Genomic DNA, 18,128 nt, shown 5'->3' on the forward strand with positions numbered 1-18,128 from the left:
CAATCATTTTCATTACATACCATTTAAATGAAAATGTAAGGTTTGCTGGAGAGAACTTCTAGGAATAAGATTTTATAATGATACATTATAATAAAGTTATCTTTATCAATTTTTCTGTATCCGTTTGTATTTCCTATGGTAAATTTCTGGATGTAAGCAATACTATTAAATAATATAAAAAGTCAGAATAAAACCTGCTGAAATGTGACAATATAAATATAAATGCAAAATGGGCTATATTTGGTCTTTGCTCCCTTGGGTTATTGAATAAGATTAAACAGACATATATACAGTAGTATTGCTTTGATACAATTGCTCAAAGGTTTTGTGAATTTGCTGAGTAGACAACAAAATCTTTGCTTGAGATGATCAGGAATGTTCTGAAAATAAAAGACGATTTTTTGCCAGTTTCTAGGAATGAAAGGGGATGTGTTAGCTCAGTGGCTAAGATGCTGACCTTGTCGGTCGGAAAGGTTGGCAGTTCGGTGGTTCAAATCCCTAGTGCCATGTAACGGAGTGAGCTCCCGTTACCTGCCCCAGCTTCTGCCAACTTAGCAGTTTGAAAGCAGTGTTCTGTATGCCTTCGACATTTAGTCATGCTGGCCACATGATCACAGTATCATCAACGGAGATGAGCACCACCCCCTAGAGTCGGGAATGATTAGCATGTATGTGCAAGGGGAACCTTTACCTTTACCTTATCAATGAAAAGTCTGTGTTTGTGTCTTTAATCTCTTTCCCTTTCTCCCTTCCTTTCATCCCCACCCACCCATCTCAATAACTTACTCTAGGCAGCATACAGTATATAATAAATGCCTTGGGGCCAAAATGTTTAGAAACATAGAAACATAGAAGACTGATGGCAGTAAAAGACCTCATGGTCCATCTAGTCTGCCCTTATACTATTTCCTGTATTTGAATGAATATTGTATTGTATTGGATGAATATATGTTTATCCCAGGCATGTTTAAATTCAGTTACTGTGGATTTACCAACCACATCTGCTGGAAGTTTGTTCCAAGGATCTACTACTCTTTCAGTAAAATAATATTTTCTCACGTTGCTTTGATCTTTCCCCCAACTAACTTCAGATTGTGTCCCCTTGTTCTTATGTTCAATTTCCTATTAAAAACACTTCCCTCCTGAACCTTATTTAACCCTTTAACATATTTAAATGTTTCAATCATGTCCCCCCCCTTTTCCTTCTGTCCTCCAGACTATACAGATTGAGTTCATTAAGTCTTTCCTGATACGTTTTATGTTTAAGACCTTCCACCATTCTTGTAGCACGTCTTTGGACCCATTCAATTTTGTCAATATCTTTTTGTAGGTGAGGTCTCCAGAACTGAACACAGTATTCCAAATGTAGTCTCACCAGCACTCTATATAAGGGGATCACAATCTCCTTCTTCCTGCTTGTTATACCTCTAGCTATGCAGCCAAGCATCCTACTTGCTTTTCCTACCACCCGACTACTTTTTTCATTAAATATTACCAAAACAAAAACAAAATGACATTAAAGGAAGGTAAATAGTAAAATAAAGGAAGAAAGTAAAATTTATTATTATGTTTCAATTCAATAGTTGTGTGAAGTCCCACATTAAGGGGTTTTATTTTTCCCCACAACCATGTTTAAACCATGTCTAATTTGATGATGCTCAAGAGGATGAAGGACAGAAAGATGTAGAGGATTATTTCAAGGGTTTCCAAGAATATAATATATCAGAAGCTCCCCAGAATCTTGTGGAATGGGCAGTCATTACAAATCTAATAAGTTAATTAAAACTGAAATTTAAAAATTCTTGAATCATTCAAAAATTCAACAACCATTTCCACCATGATTTGACAGCATCCACTTTGCTCTGTATTATTTATTTAGCTTTGTAGTGTTCAATTTCCTATTTCTACATTTTATTTATTTATTTTGTCAAGTACATATTGGTAGTATACAAAGATATAACAATGATTATATACATGATACTAGCAAGTGAGAAACATTAGGGTAGGGGACGGTAGGCACGCTGGTGCACTTATGCACGCCCCTTACTGACTTCTTAGGAATCAGTAGAGGTCAACAGTGGATAGTCTAAGGGTAAAGTTTTTTGGAGGAGTGATGATACTATAGAGTCAGGTAGTCAGTTCCATTCATTAATACAGGGATTCTGTGAGGTATGTTGTGTTAAGGCAGAGTAATTGGCCCAAAGCCACCCAATGAATTTTCATAGCTAACACATTAACAAGTACACCATAGTAGCTATTATGGAACTTAGTGAAATCTTAGTTTCTAATAATTTATAATTTATTTAGCAGCAGTCAACTGCCGAAAAACTTTGCTGTCTGCAAATATATAGAACACATCTGCAAACACAATGTTGATATAATTCCAAATCCAAACATATTTAACACATTTATATATTTTCATATTATATATAAACATAGACTTGGCACAGCAAATATTGTCCTTAAATCTTTGTATTATTCTTACAATCTACTTACTGACAACTCCCAAATCTTAAAATTTCACACAATAAGTTAATTATTTAGATTAGGTTGCTTCACACATTAACTGCAATAAGGTCAATAAAAGTATAAAAGTCAAGATCCAAATATAAACAAGTCACAGGTCTCTCTGATTATAAGTGCTAGTTAATTTATAGTTATTTTGTAGGTTTAAGGTTTTTCAAATTTTGCTTAATGTTCACTAAAGGCAGTTATAAATAACCTCACCAATTTCAATTCATCATTTCTATTAGTTGATTGTTCCAAAAAGTATTTTATTTAACTTTTTGAAAAGTGATTTTCGCAAACTACTTATTTTAGTTTGTGGAAACTCTAAATCAATTTGAAGTAATTTAATCAGGAGTACATACATCTGGAGGAGAGATATTTCAAGGTTGAAGTTTACAAAAACAAAAACCACCCACAAACCTCCATTGAAGGTCTTCCATTAGGAAATATTAATTCACTATTGGGCATTATAAAAACAATGATATTAATAACTATAATAGGAATTAGGGAAGGATTCATTTTCAATGTAGGGTATTTAATACATTGTTTCTGAAAAAGTTTGAATAACACTAATAAATGAATAATTTAGGTCTAGACTCAGTGGATGGTGATATTTTTAGAAAGTTTATTTGCATCTTACGCACCAAGGACATTGTGCTATTTATAGATTTTAGAAAACTGCTGAAAAGAAGATAGGGAATAGGACTATATTAAACATTCAAAATGATTTATTTTTAATGTGATAATTTTAAACAGACTAAAGTTCAAAAGACAGCTGTGAGTCCTAGGTTTTATTTTTTATAAAGAGAATATATAGGTATGTGTGTATGTTTATGTATATATATATATGTTTTCGTAGATTTTCACGGGTACAGGTATGACGATCTTGGTATATTCGGGTTTCTTCCCGTGTAAAATTCAGAGATTTCTGGTGACGTTTCAATGAGGTCCCACTCGTCATCTTCAGACTGGTGCTTCTGTCCTAGAAGAAGGACAGAAGCTGGTGCTTCTGTCCTAGAAGAAGGACAGAAGCACCACCTGAAAATGACGAGTGGGACCTCGTCGAAACGTCGCCAGAAATTTCTGAATTCTACACAGGAAGAAACCCGAATATACCAAGACCGTCATATATATATTTCTCTTTATAAAAGACATGTGTTTTTGTCATGCTTATTTACTTCTTCAGTGTTTGGAGGGCCTAAGACAATGATGGCGAACCTATGGCATGTATGCCACAGGTGACACGAAGAGCCATATCTGCCAGGGTGTGAGGCATTGCCCTAGCTTAGCTCCACCACGCATGTGTACACCGGCCGGCTGATTTTCAGCTCATGCGGAGGCTCTGGAAGGGCATTTTCAGCTTCCAGAGGGCCTCAGGGGGAAAGGAGGGCATTTTCACTCTCCCGAGACTCTAGGGAAGCCTCTGAAGCCTAGAGAGGGCAAAAAACAGGTCTATTGGGCCTACCAGAAGTCAGGAAATGGACCATTTCCAGACTACGGAGGGCCTTTGGGGGGAACAGGGGAAGCTGTTTTCACCTTCCCAAGACATTGAATTATGGGTGTGGACACTTGCGTGTGTGCGATAGCCTGTGTGCACGCACACTTTTGGCACCTGAGAGAAAAAAGTTTTGCCATCACTGGCCTAAGAGTTTGTAACAGTTGCAATGAAGAAATTTGTAGTCTCTGAAAGCTTATGGGATAATAAAAGCATTTGAGGATAAAATAGTTTTGATTATTTTTCGCTATGAAAGATTTACATGGCTACTTCTCTTTAAATGAGTTTATTTATTCATGTTTATTTGGAAAATATATATAGCTGCCTGCATGTGCATTGCGATTCAAAACGGCTTACAGGAAATAAGGAGTTTACACTAGTTGATTCTGTCAAATTTACAGTATACAGTGTTCCCTCGATTTTCGCGGGGGATGCGTTCCGGGACTGCCGCGAAAGTCAAATTTCCGCGAAGTAAAGATGCGGAAGTAAATACACTATTTTTGGCTATGAACAGTATCACAAGCTTCCCTTAACACTTGAAACCCCTAAATTTCAATTTCCCATTCCCTTAGCAACCATTTAGATTATTACTCACCATGTTTATTTATTAAAGTTTATTTAAAAAAATATTTATTAAAGGCAGACGAAAGTTTGGCGATGACATATGACGTCATCGGGTGGGAAAAACCGTGGTATAGGGGAAAAAACCCACGAAGTATTTTTTAATTAATATTTTTGAAAAACCGTGGTATAGACATTTCGCAAAGTTCAAACCCACGAAAATCGAGGGAACACTGTATGTCCATTCGTGCACCTCCTGCCGCACGAATCCCAGCGACCAATTAGGTCCCACAGAGTGGGCCTTCTCCGGGTCCCGTCAACTAAACAATGTCGGTTGGCGGGCCGCAGGGGAAGAGCCTTCTCTGTGGCAGCACCAGCTCTCTGGATTAGAACTGCCCCTACTCTTCGTGCCTTCCGTAAGCTCCTTAAAACCCACCTTTGCCATCAGGCATGGGGGAATTGAAACATCTCCCCCTGGGCATGTTTAATTTATACATGGTATGCTTGTGTGTGTGTCTGTTAGTATATGGGGTTTTTTAAATCTTTAAATATTTTAATTAATTGGATTATTTATGATTTGTTGCACTTGTTGTGAGCCGCCCCGAGTCTTCGGAGAGGGGCGGCATACAAATCCAAATAAATAAATAAATAAATAAATAAATAAATAAATAAATAAATAAATAAATAAATAAATAAATAAATAAATAAATAAATAAATAAATAAATAAATAAATAAATAAATAAATAAATAAATAAATAAATAAATAAATAAATAAATAAATAAATAAATAAATAAATAAATAAATAAATAAATAAATAAATAAATAAATAAATAAATAAATAAATAAATAAATAAATAAATAAATAAATAAATAAATAAATAAATAAATGATATTTAAATATGTGCCCAAATCTACCTTAGGTAAAAAAGATTTCCCCTGTCTAGTCATGTCCAACTCTAAGAGATGGTGCTCATCTCCATTTGTTAGCTGAGAGAATCAGCATTGTCTAAAGACATTTCCATGGTTCTGGGGCCAACATGATTATATGTCGAGCACATAGAGTGCTGTTACCTTCCTACTGAAGTGGTACCTACTTGCATCTTCATGCTTTGGAACTGCTAGGTGGGCAGGAGCTGTGGCACGAATGGGAGTTCAGTCCCTTTGCTTGGCACTTGGGTCTTGAACTGGAGCTGTCAAGCTCAGCTGACAAGCTTAGCATCTTTAACTGTAGAGTCTTTAATCGCACCCCCATAAATCTGTTTTATAGTTTCTCAAAAGTATTCATCTTGGATGACACCAGCTTATTTGGCTTTCAGTATACTGGAGAATTTCTATCGAATTTTGTTGAAGAAAATTAGTGTTGTTTTTAGCTTATTCTATTACTGGACATGGCAAGTGATGCATCTGCTGCTATTATTACATTTCCCATCATTCTAAAGCTTCTTTTGTTGTTCACATTTTCCAACTGAGAGTTCCTTCATTATGTCTTTCTTTTAAAGATTAGCATAAACATTAGTCTTCAAGGAAAGGGAAGACATAAACACAATGTACTTACCACTGTGAATTAAAGAAAATACTGACATCCACTCCATACCTAAATTTCCTTCATCTTTTGGAAGAAATGATTAGTATAAATTATTTTTCATCACATTAAATAGCAATTTAGAAGAAAAATGCATGGTAATTATTATATGGCAATAACATTTTAATTTATGGCTTTTCATTAGTCTTATGCAATTCCAATTCCTTTATTTTCTTTGATTTTATATGTAGTTTATATCATTCATTGTTGGAAAAAAGGAACTACTTACATTCTGTTGAAGATAAAATCAAATTTTTTCCCCAGAAATGTAGAAGTAATCTTCTCTACTTAAAATCTAAAACAAACTCTATTTTAAGATTCTTTGCACAAATAGTTTTATAATAAGATGATATTTTCCTACATCTTTAACATAAAAAAACTTCAGAAGAAAAGGATTTAGGGGTAGTGATTTCTGACAGTCTCAAAATGGGTGAACAGTGCAGTCAGGCGGTAGGAAAAGCAAGTAGGATGCTTCGCTGCATAGCTAGAGGTATAACAAGCAGGAAGAGGGAGATTATGATCCCGCTATATAGAGTGCTGGTGAGACCACATTTGGAATACTGTGTTCAGTTCTGGAGACCTCACCTACAAAAAGATATTGACAAAAATATTGACAAAATGAACTCAATCTGTATAGTCTGGAGGACAGAAGGGAAAGGGGGGACATGATCGAAACATTTAAATATGTTAAAGGGTTAAATAAGGTCCAGGAGGGAAGTGTTTTTAATAGGAAAGTGAACACAAGAACAAGGGGACACCATCTGAAGTTAGTTGGGGGAAAGATCAAAAGCAACATGAGAAAATATTATTTTACTGAAAGAGTAGTAGATCCTTGGAACAAACTTCTAGCAGACGTGGTAGATAAATCCACAGTAACTGAATTTAAACATGCCTGGGATAAACATATATCCATCCTAAGATAAAATACAGAAAATAGTATAAGGGCAGATGGATCATGAGGTCTTTTTCTGCCGTCAGTCTTCTATGTTTCTATAAGATGCATGATGTGACTATAATTTCATGGCAAAGAGAAAGAGAATTCAATGACCTTGAGTAAAAAACAGTACATCATATATGGATTTGTTATGTTAACTCTTAAATAATAGATTGGGTATCTTCATGTGATCATCAATTCTAATGATATAGAATTATTAGAGTCATTATTCTACTCCTTTGGCTGAATGAATAAGTAAATAATCTTGTTATGTAGTGTTTTCAACCATTTCAAAGACATAGATATAAGGTGACGAAAAAGAAACTATAGACAATTTATTATATGATTACGGTACATCAAAAATTGGAATTAAACTGTTGGAAAAAGCTCCAGAATATTTCTGTAATATTCTTATGTAACATCATAAAAGAAAAATAATTACTCAAGAATTACACAAAGAGCTACATTTCATTGTTGTGATTAGAAGGAATGTGTCTTAAAACTTTTTGGCCTAACAAATGTACTTTGAATTTATGTTGGAAATGTGAACAAAAGGGAACATTTTACCAGGTTTAGTGGATGAGTAAAAAAGCTAAAAAATCTTTGGATTCAAGTGTAGTCAGAAGATTTGAAAGATTAATATAGAACTGAAACAAGGAGTATTTCAGAGACCCTGGAAACACTGCAGAAAAGAGCAACAAAGATGATTAGGAGGCTGGAGGCGAAAACAGGCAAAGAACAGTTGCAGGAATTGGGTTTTTCTAGTCTAGGGAAGAGGAGAACTAGGCATGACATGATAGCAATGTTCCAAGATTTGAGGGGCTATTTTCCAAAGCACTAAAAGGCAAGATGAAAAACAATGGATGGAAACTAATCCAACTTTGTCTCACAGAGTTGGCCGTATCCAGGTCCCATCAGCTAAGCAATGCCAGTTGGTGGGGCCTAGGGGAAGAGCCTTCTCTGTGGCTGCCCTGGCCCTCTGGAACCAACTCCCTCCAGAAATCCATATCACCCCCACCCTCCTGGCCTTTTGCAAGGTTTTAAAAACTTACCTCTGTTAGCAGGTTTGCGGCTGTTGAATTTAAGATCTTGCTCCAGTCGTAGACGTGATTGCATGATTTTTTTTGAATGAATGGGTTTTTTTTCTTTTCATTGGGGTTTTAAGTATTAGTTTAAGGTTGGTTTCACTTGTTATATTGTATTGTATTTTATTCTTACTGTTGTAAACTGCCCTGAGTCTGCAGATAAGGGCGGCATAGAAATATGAATGAATGAATGAATGAATGAATGAACGAACCAACCAACCAACCAACCAACCAACCAACCAACCAACCAACCAACCAACCAACCAACCAACCAACCAACCAACCAACCAACCAACCAACCTGGAATTAAGGAGAAATTTCCTAACAGAACAATTAACCAATGGAACTGCTTTTCATCAGAAGCTATGGATACTCCATCACTGGAGGCTTTTAAGAAGAAACTGGACAGTCACTTGTCCGGAATGGTATCATTCAGTTATACCATAGCTCATTCCATCTGCAGACCCTAAATTAGAGGTTGTGCAGGGGGTTGGACTGGAAGACTTCTGTTATTCTGTTTTAGGATTGATTGACCAAAAGTTGGGGGGGAAATGATGGAACTTTGTTTTCCCAAACGATAACTGCAGTGAGGTTGTTACATGCAATGGAAAGACCTGACACTCACCCTAGTGGAGGAATGGCAGTGGAGAGAGTGGACTTTGCTGAGTAACCAAACTTGCTGCTTTGATCAGAGAAAAGAGATTGAATCTTTTTTTATCATAAAAAAGCATAGAGGAAGAATCCCAAAGGTTCAAGAGTAGTGATGGGCGAACCCAGCGGTGTTCGGGTTCGGCATGTTTGGCCGAACTTTACGCAAAATTCGGCCGAACCCAAACAAACCCGAACTCGAACCCGAACGGGGAATCCATCCCACAAAGAGATTCCGGGGGTGGAGCTTTGACGTCACCGGCAGGTTGCTAAGGATGCCAAGGAGATAACTTCCTGGATTCCATGGAATCCAGGAAGTGATCACCTTGGCGTGCTTAGCAACCTGCCAGTGAAGTCAAAGCTCCAAATGCCGAACACGACCCTGAACTTTGCCCAAAGTTTGAAAAAAATTTGTGTTCGTGTTCAGCATACCAAACACCGCAAAATTCGGTACGGACCCGAATTGTGCGGGTTCGGTTCGCCCATCACTATTCAAAAGGTTTTTGGATGAGAAGTGAAACATCTTCAAAGAAAAAATAGAAAATCTAGTTGAAAAATCACCTTTGGGACAACCATGGCCTGGATGACTGAAAATCTCTATAGACACATAAAGGGAGAAGTTAATTTGCATTTATACCTATAACTGCTGTGAAAGAAAATTGGAAGTTTATCCTTTTTCCTTTCTTTTTACCTTTCTTTACCTTTCTTTTTACGCACTTTTGTCTTTGTCCTTTTTCTTTCTTTCTTAGCTTCTTTCTGTCTTCTATTCTAAATATTAATTTCTGTTAGTTTATATATTTCCTGTTTAAAACTCTAATAAAGTTATTAGGAAAAAAAATGAAAAATATCTTCTATGCACCTTTTTCATTTTCTCAGCTGGATTTCTCCTATTTTAACAGACCAAAGTGGAAGGCAGCATTTAATGTGCAAGTGGTGGTGCTTAAAAAAAAAATTCCAGGAAAAGGAAACAATGGATTTTTTTTTCTTTACAAAGATGATGAAAATTAGGCAAAAATACTTGAAGGTCAGTGAGGAAATTATGACTTATCTGATATTGTCTGCCAATATTTTCCTGAGAACAGCAAACTACCAAGCAGCCAAAAAGCTATTTCTTAAATAAATGGAGTGATCATTGCCAAGTTTATGTTCTCACATTTGCTGAATCCATTTGAATCGTGCCATACATCTCTAACCCAAGTACTCAATTAGCTAATCTTTCCCGTCTTCACTTAAAAAAAAACAAGGTAACGTTTTCCAGAGGCCATCTTATTACAAGAAATTTGAAAGCTTATAATTGCATGAGAACAGCTATTAGCATCCATTATTTTCTTGTAATATCAATGTTCGTGTGTGGAAAAACTTCATTATCTTGAAACAGATGAATCTTTTAGTTTCAGCTTCCCGCCCAAATGACTATTATTCACGTCTTAAGTTCTTTCCATCTAATTTAAAACAAAATGCAAATTTGGGTTTTCCTTCCCTCCCTCCCTCCCTCCTTCCTTCCTTCCATCCTTCCTTCCTTCCCTCCCTCCTTCCTTCTTTCCTTCCTTCTTTCCTTCCTTCTTTCCTTCCTTCTTTCCTTCTTTCCTTCCTTCCTTTCCTCCCTCCTTCCTTCTTTCCTTCCTTCTTTCCTTCCTTCCTTTCATCCTTTCTTTTGAAAAAGAACCAAACCAAAAAAAATCAGACTTTTTGACTTGCAGAAAGTCTTCCTTTCTTTAGTATATCCTTTCTTTATGATGAGGAAAGTTCATGATCAAATATCCTGTCATTTTTTTTCACCATTAATAGCAGTCACTGGGCAAAGGTTAAATTCTGTTCTGTTTCCATCTTCTCCACAAGCTGTTCTTCCTAGTCCAGCTGATATGTGCTAAACAAAAATCACACATGCATATATTTCACTTTACACCTACTTTGACCTCAAATTTTAATTCTCAGTTGGTTTCCTTTCATCAGTCCCAATTCAAGATGCTAGTTTATTGCACGTACACTGAGAGTTTCTGCAGATTGCTTGTGCGTCTAATCACATTCAGCCAAATAAATATCCTGTCCTGTCCTATCCTATCCTATGCTGTGCTACCCTACCCTACCCTATCCCATCCCATCCCATCCCATTCACCCTTCTCCTTTTTATCCATTTTAGTCTCATAGAGTAAGCATCATTCATTTTTGCCAACAGAGATCCAGAATAAATGGCTACTACCTGCTGTAGATTATTATTTTATTGTATCATAAATGAAAACAGGTAAAGAAAACAGATTTCACAATGTTTTTAAAGATAAAAAAGACAACTCCCTCACCCTTGACAATTTCACTTTGAACTTGTCTTCCTCAAATCTTCCATCTCCCGCCTTTTAGTCTCGCCTTTTAACACTGTCTTCCCAGAACGCAATACTTAGTAGACTGTATTTGTGAGAACCTGTGAAAGTATATAAAAATATTTATGCAGCATTTATTTTGCAAGAATTAGATGTTTCTTTGTTCTATCCTAAGAATTGGATAAAAATATTCTAACTGGTATGGAGCGAAGAGACATAATTTGCTTTGGGAGGACATTTTTGGCTTCCAGAGAGCCTCCAGGGGGATGGGGGAGGGCATTTTTACCCTTCCCTGGCTCCAGGGAAGCCTTTGGAGTCTGGGGAGGGCAAAACACAAGCCTACTGGGCCCACCAGAAGTTAGGAAACAGGCCATTTCAGACCTCAAGAGGGCTTCGAGGGGTTGGGTGAAGCTGTTTTTGTCCTCCCCAGGCACTGAATTATAGGTGTGGGCACTCACAGATGTGTGATAGTGCACAGCCACACTCTTTCGGCACCCAAGGAAAAAAAAGGTTTGCCATCACCGATCTAGTGTGTCATCTCTTACTTTAATGATATCCTGATATCAACCATCTCTCACACTCAGCTCTTTGATCACCTGTGGCTGGTACTCACTAGACTGCAACAGGCAGAATTTTGAGGGTTTTTGGTTGATGCCAGGGCATTCACTCCACCCTACAATAAGGTGGAGGCTATAAAAAGAACATACAATGCCGATCAGTTTCCGGTCACAATTCAAAGTGTTGGTTATGACCTATAAAGCCCTTCATGGCATTGGACCAGAATATCTGCGAGATCTCCTTCTGCCGCACGAATCCCAGCGACCGGTTAGGTCCCACAGAGTTGGTCTCCTCCAGGTCCTGTCAACTAAACAATGTCACTTGGCGGGACCCAGGGGAAGAGCCTTCTCTGTGGCGGCTCCAACCCTCTGGAATCAGCTCCCTCCAGAGATTAGAACTGCCCCCACCCTCCTTGCCTTTCGTAAACTCCTTAAAACCCACCTCTGCCTTCAAGCGTGGGGGAACTGAAACATCTCCCCCTTCCTATGTAGTTATTTGTGTATGATATGACTGTATGTATGTTTTTATATACTGGGGTTTCTTGTTTTTTAGACCTTTTAAATGTATTATTGTTATTTTACATTCTGACGATTAGATTTGTTATTATATATTGTTTTAATCATTGCTGTAAGCCGTCCCGAGTCTACAGAGAGGGGCGGCATACAAATATAAATAATAATAATAATAATAATAATAATAATAATAATAATAATAATGTTGTGATTCAGCCTGCCGGATCCATGCCCAGAGGAGGAGGACAATGAACAGGAGGGGGAGGACCAGGCAGACGGGGGAGAGGAACGTCAGGAAGAGGAGGAGGGAGAGCAGCGTGAGACCCTCGGGGGGGGGCTCTCCCCAGCTAGTAGCCTGGATTCATTGGATGAAGACGCACAGGCTATAATAGACATGAGGCAGCGACGTGCAGCTCAAAGACGGGGCCAATTAGAAAGGTATTTCCATCCCTGAATTGGCAACAGCTGGGTTTGGGTGTGGTTCTCCTCAGCAGGGTTGAAAAGGCAGGCCCGCCCTTACAGTCTTGTGGAGAGTTATCAACTGGGAGTCCTGTGACCTTGCTTCAATTTTTGGCGTCTCTGATCTTGGCTTGTGGCCTAGAAGTCTGGAAGACTTGGGGGAGGCATGGGGTTTATTATCTCCAGTGTTGTTTTTGCCAGCAAGAATCCTTTTTTTATTGCCTGCCCTTCGTGAAACCTCTGTGTAGCTTCATAGTGTTCCTGTCTGTAAGAACAGTTTTTGTTACCTGTGTTTGCTTTCAATTATATAAACTGCCTTTGCTTTTTACCAGTGTGTCTGGATACTCTTTTTGGTTGGTGTTGGTGTCTGGGGGGACCCAGACAGAACAAATAATAATAATAATAATAATAAAGCCTCTGTAGCTGAACCTCTCCAAAGGTTGCTAGATAACAAGGCTCCTTGGGTGTGGGGCAAAGCCCAATCTGCTGCTTTCACAGCTGCTCAGATGCTGTCCTTGAGGACTAACTTATGTTTAAAATGCAAACAAAAGGAAAACAAAGGAATTCCTTGTTCAATTGTTTTTCCTTTGTCTTGGGAAAGAAAATTCAATTGTATAATAATAAGGGCCTAAACTATCTTTCTTAATTTACTACTGTCAATAGATAGATTAACACACCGCAAGTAATGATTAATAATTTTATCTTGTGAAACAACTCCTCTGGGTTTTTTCTAAGCTAAGTAATCAGAAAAGCTCCAGAAATGACTTTGAGTTTCATGTGTAATTAACTATTATTAGACAATGAAAGTCACATCTCGTTACGATTACTATTCCCTAGATAAGACTGTTCCACAAGAATGTACATAGTATAAACCCATTTGTTTTGGTACCAGAAACAGAATATTACTGAGTATTAACTAAGAGGTTCCTAATTTACTTTTTATTGAAATGCCTCTGTTGGGGATATGGATGTAAATCTTAAAACCCAAATTAATCTCCTTTTACATAGTTTATGATGCACAAATATCACAGAATTAATTGACAATGTTTAAGTTCTAAACCCAAGCAAAGTAGAATTCAAAGTAAGACCAATTATCTATATGTAATATGACATAAATTCATAAGATTTATTATGCCATCTATATTCTAATGAGGACAAGCTCAATACTATATGACTGATCTCCACATTAGACAAATTATAAAACTGAAATAATAATTATATTCCTCTTTATGTAATTATATAAGAAATATTGATTTGAACCGGGGTGGCGGGGTGGCGCAGCAGTAGAATGCTGTACTGCAGGCCACTGAAGCTAACTGTAGATCTGTAGGTCAGCGTTTCAAATCTCATCACCAGCTCAAGGTTGACTCAGCCTTCCATCCTTCCGAGGTGGGTAAAATGAGGACCTGGATTGTGGGGGCAATATGCTGGCTCTGTTAAAAAGTGCTGTTGCTAGCATGTTGTAAGCCGCCCTGAGTCTAAGGAGAAGGATGGCATAAAAATTGAATTTTAAAAAATTGAATAAATAAATAAATACATTTGTTGTTTCAGAAACACCCTTTTTTCTCTTTAAAATATCAAGGAGTTTGCATGACACACTACACATTCCAATTGTTTATATATTATGTCTTTAAAACATTTATATAGTTGCCCATCTTACAATAAACTCTAGGCGGGTCTCAACTGTGGAATGGGTAGAATAAATTATTATTTCTTAATAATATTTCTTATTTAAACATTATTAAAGGGATATTCCTTTAATAAAACAATACTGTTGAGAAGTTATTTTGGGAAACAAGTTGATAAACTGTTAATAAAACAATACTGTTGAGAAGTTATTTTGGGAAACAAGTTGATAAACTGTTGATATACTGGGGATATATTCACCAGAAATTTGTGTAAATCTTTATTCTAGATACTGGAGTATCCATTTGTATCTGCAAAAACAGCAGCTTGTGAGACTTAAGCCACATTGACTAAGCAGAACTAAAGTGCAAATAACTTTCTTCCACATGTCCAAGTACAGGCTGAGAGTTTCATTTCATACCTGTGTAAATGTTAATGTTATGAACTGATCTTGATTCAGTTTCTTCCTTCCATCATTGTTAGATCTATTTCTCATATTTATCTGCCATGGTTCTCTTTTTTAGCTTTGTCTCCTTATCCTTATGCAGGAGTGCCATCTAAACCTATAATTAGATGGCATCTCTTGAGTTCAACCAGCTCCCAACTCATATTCTTCTTCCTTTAACGCATTTTCCTTGGACTTTTATTATTTATTAGATTTGTATACCACCCCTCTCAGTAGACTCGTAGACTTTTCCTTTCCTGCCTTCATCATTTTGTAATGAAGTCCTTGATTCCTGCTGCATATTACCTCTTTACTCCCAAACATCAATTCTTAAAAGTCCAACAAGGTAGAAATAAATTTGCTCAACTTCATAGTCTTTACAAGAATGGGGGTGGTCTGTCCCATAGCTCACTAAGTCAGGTATATTGGAAATCGGGTTACGGCCAGCTTAAGGAAACTCTGAGAGAACAACCTTACGCCATGATAACAGTTAACAATCTGGGAACTCCAGATGTAATAGCATGTGATATTATCATCTGCTAATAAGCTATTATGTACTTGAAAAAAAAAGCCAGATTAATGTCATATCTAGTTTGGGTTAAAGCCTTAAGGCTAGAAGCAGGATTCCCATCGAAGCCCTTTCTTGAATCATGTATTTTGTGAGAAGGTTGAATAATAAAATTTCTGGGGTACCTGCAAGATTAATTCACACACAGTATGTCTGAAGTCTTTCTTCTGATGATCACACAACTTTAAGCCAGTCACTCTTTCTCCGTCTTAGCTACACCTTTCGTTGTGAGGATAAAATTAGATCATGTTGATTTTTCACAGGAAAGACATGCATTCACAGTGGGTGTTGCTGTTTACTTTTATTGTTTTAGTGGCATTATTCAAGGGGCATCCCTTAAAGACATATTTTTCTTATCCTTTTCCTTTATCATTTAATGAATAATATATTCCATTGATTCTGTGTAGCCAACAAGCCGGAACCAACAGTGCCTCTTACACAAGGGAAAACTTCAAATGTTGAAAGTAAATGGACGTGGGTCCAATTTGTGTGTCATTGGAGAAGTCAATATTATGCTATATTCTACTTTAAGAACTTATAGAAAGACTTTTTTTTCTGGATGCTTTAATTTAGGATCTTGCCCCGAGCAAGAGTTTGAAATAAAATCATTATTCTATGATTCTACTGTAATATCCTTTTAGTATTTCTGTTTACTTTTTAATATTGTCTTTTAACAGTATTTGAGTTAAAAGCGGTGTTCCCCAAGGTAGTGTACTGGGACCAATGCTCTTCATTTTCTACATCAATGACCTTCGCGATTACATCACAAGCAACTGTGTCAGACCCATCCTCGAACACAGCTCATCTGTTTGGAACCCATATCGCATCTCAGACATTAACACCCTTGAAAATGTCCAAAGATACTTCACCAAAAGAGCCCTTCACTCCTCCACTCGAAATAGAATACCCTACGAGACTAGACTTTCAATCCTGGGCCTAGAAAGCTTAGAACTAAGATGCCTTAAACAAGATCTAAGTATTGCCCACAAGATCATATGCTGCAATGTCCTGCCTGTCGGCGACTACTTCAGCTTCAACCACAACAACCCAAGGGCACACAACAGATTTAAACTTAATATTAACCGCTCCAAACTTGACTGTAAAAAATATGACTTCAGTAACCGAGTTGTCGAAGCGTGGAACTCATTACCGGACTCCATAGTGTCATCCCCAAACCCCCAACACTTTACCCTTAGATTATCTACGGTTGACCTATCCAGATTTCTAAGAGGTCAGTAAGGGGTGAGTACAAGTGCACTAGAGTGCCTTCCGTCCCCTGTCCTATTGCTCTCCTATATCTCCTATACCTTTCTTCTATTCCTATATCTCTTCTTCTATTCTTTCATTGATATGTTCTATTACTATATCTTCTTTTCTATTCTTTCTTAGATATATTTTACTATGAGTATCTCCTCTATAACCTTCATCATGTATTTTACTATGTGTGTATATATATATACCCACTAAAACCCTCATTGTATATTGGACAAAATAAAAAAAAAATATTTTGACTTTGTCTGAGCAAGAAGGAACCATGATTTGACTGATAACATATTATGTTGGGTCTTGGCTTGATTGCATAGACTTTGATATAGAAGCGGGGCTGTCAAACTCCTGGTACGCAGGGTAGATGCATCACACACTGATCATGCCTGTGCCCGGTTTAGCGAAGGAGGAAAAGTCCCAATACATCACATGATGTATGATGTATGTAGCCGTGATGACGTGAGTTTGACACCACTGATACAGAGCATCCATTCTTGCATGAGGTCATCTGAACGGTGCATCTTCCATTATGAGACAAAGATGATTGCCATATAATAACGTGTGATGTGCATGTATCCCCTACTGCAGTTAGAAATAAATGCATGCTATTACTTTCATTTCCTCTTCTTTAAATGTTGAACCACAAAATGTTTAGAAATATTTAAAACACATTAAATCATATTGTCTATCAATCCTTAAAACAACAGGCTTCTTCTTCTTCTTTTTTCATAGTAAAATCTTTTTGCCAGTTCAGTATCGTCGTATTCACTAGGTTGCCATGGACACCATGACTGAAGGTCATCTAGCAAGTGGGACAAGAGGAAAGAGGTGAAAACACTCAACACAATGCGAAATGGGACATAGCTGGTATTGTAAATAATAGTCAGCTTGCTACATTTTAATAATGGGAGCAGATTGTTTGCCTTGGCTTTGTAGTTTCACGAAGCATAAATCCAGTAGACCTTGTGAATGGCACAAATTAATGGCACATTCAATGACTGAAACAAAAAGACAACACATTGGTTTCAGACAACTAAAGGAAGGAAGAAAAAACTAATTAATACATAGGAAATGAGAAAAGGCTCATTCCAGAGAGCAAATTGTCCTCAGTAGATGACCATTAGAATAAGATAAGAAGTGATTGTTTTGATGATCACCTAATTATCTCCAGATATTGTTTTTTGAATATTTCCTCTCGTGAAATACCATCTTTGGAAACACAGTCTCTTTCTCTTACACACTATATACACAGAGCTCCCTTACAAGGAGCCAAGTCATTATTATACCAGGAGTCTTCCTGGATGGAACACACAATGTTGTTGGGAAATATGAAAAAAAAACCCTCCCACCTAGTCACATGGCCGGCAAGCCTCTCCTATCCAGTCGCATGACCATTAAGCCACATCCAGAGTGTGGCAGTAAAAATTTTGGCTGCCCATAAACAGTGATATGCAGTGAGAAACAGTGCATAAGTGATGGCGAACCTATGACATGCAATCCACAAATGCCACATGGAGCCATATCAGTGGGCACACAAGCTGAAGTCTAGCATGCATGCATGTGC

Source organism: Erythrolamprus reginae, chromosome 5 (assembly GCF_031021105.1).
Source record: "Erythrolamprus reginae isolate rEryReg1 chromosome 5, rEryReg1.hap1, whole genome shotgun sequence".
Lineage (NCBI taxonomy): Eukaryota > Metazoa > Chordata > Lepidosauria > Squamata > Dipsadidae > Erythrolamprus > Erythrolamprus reginae.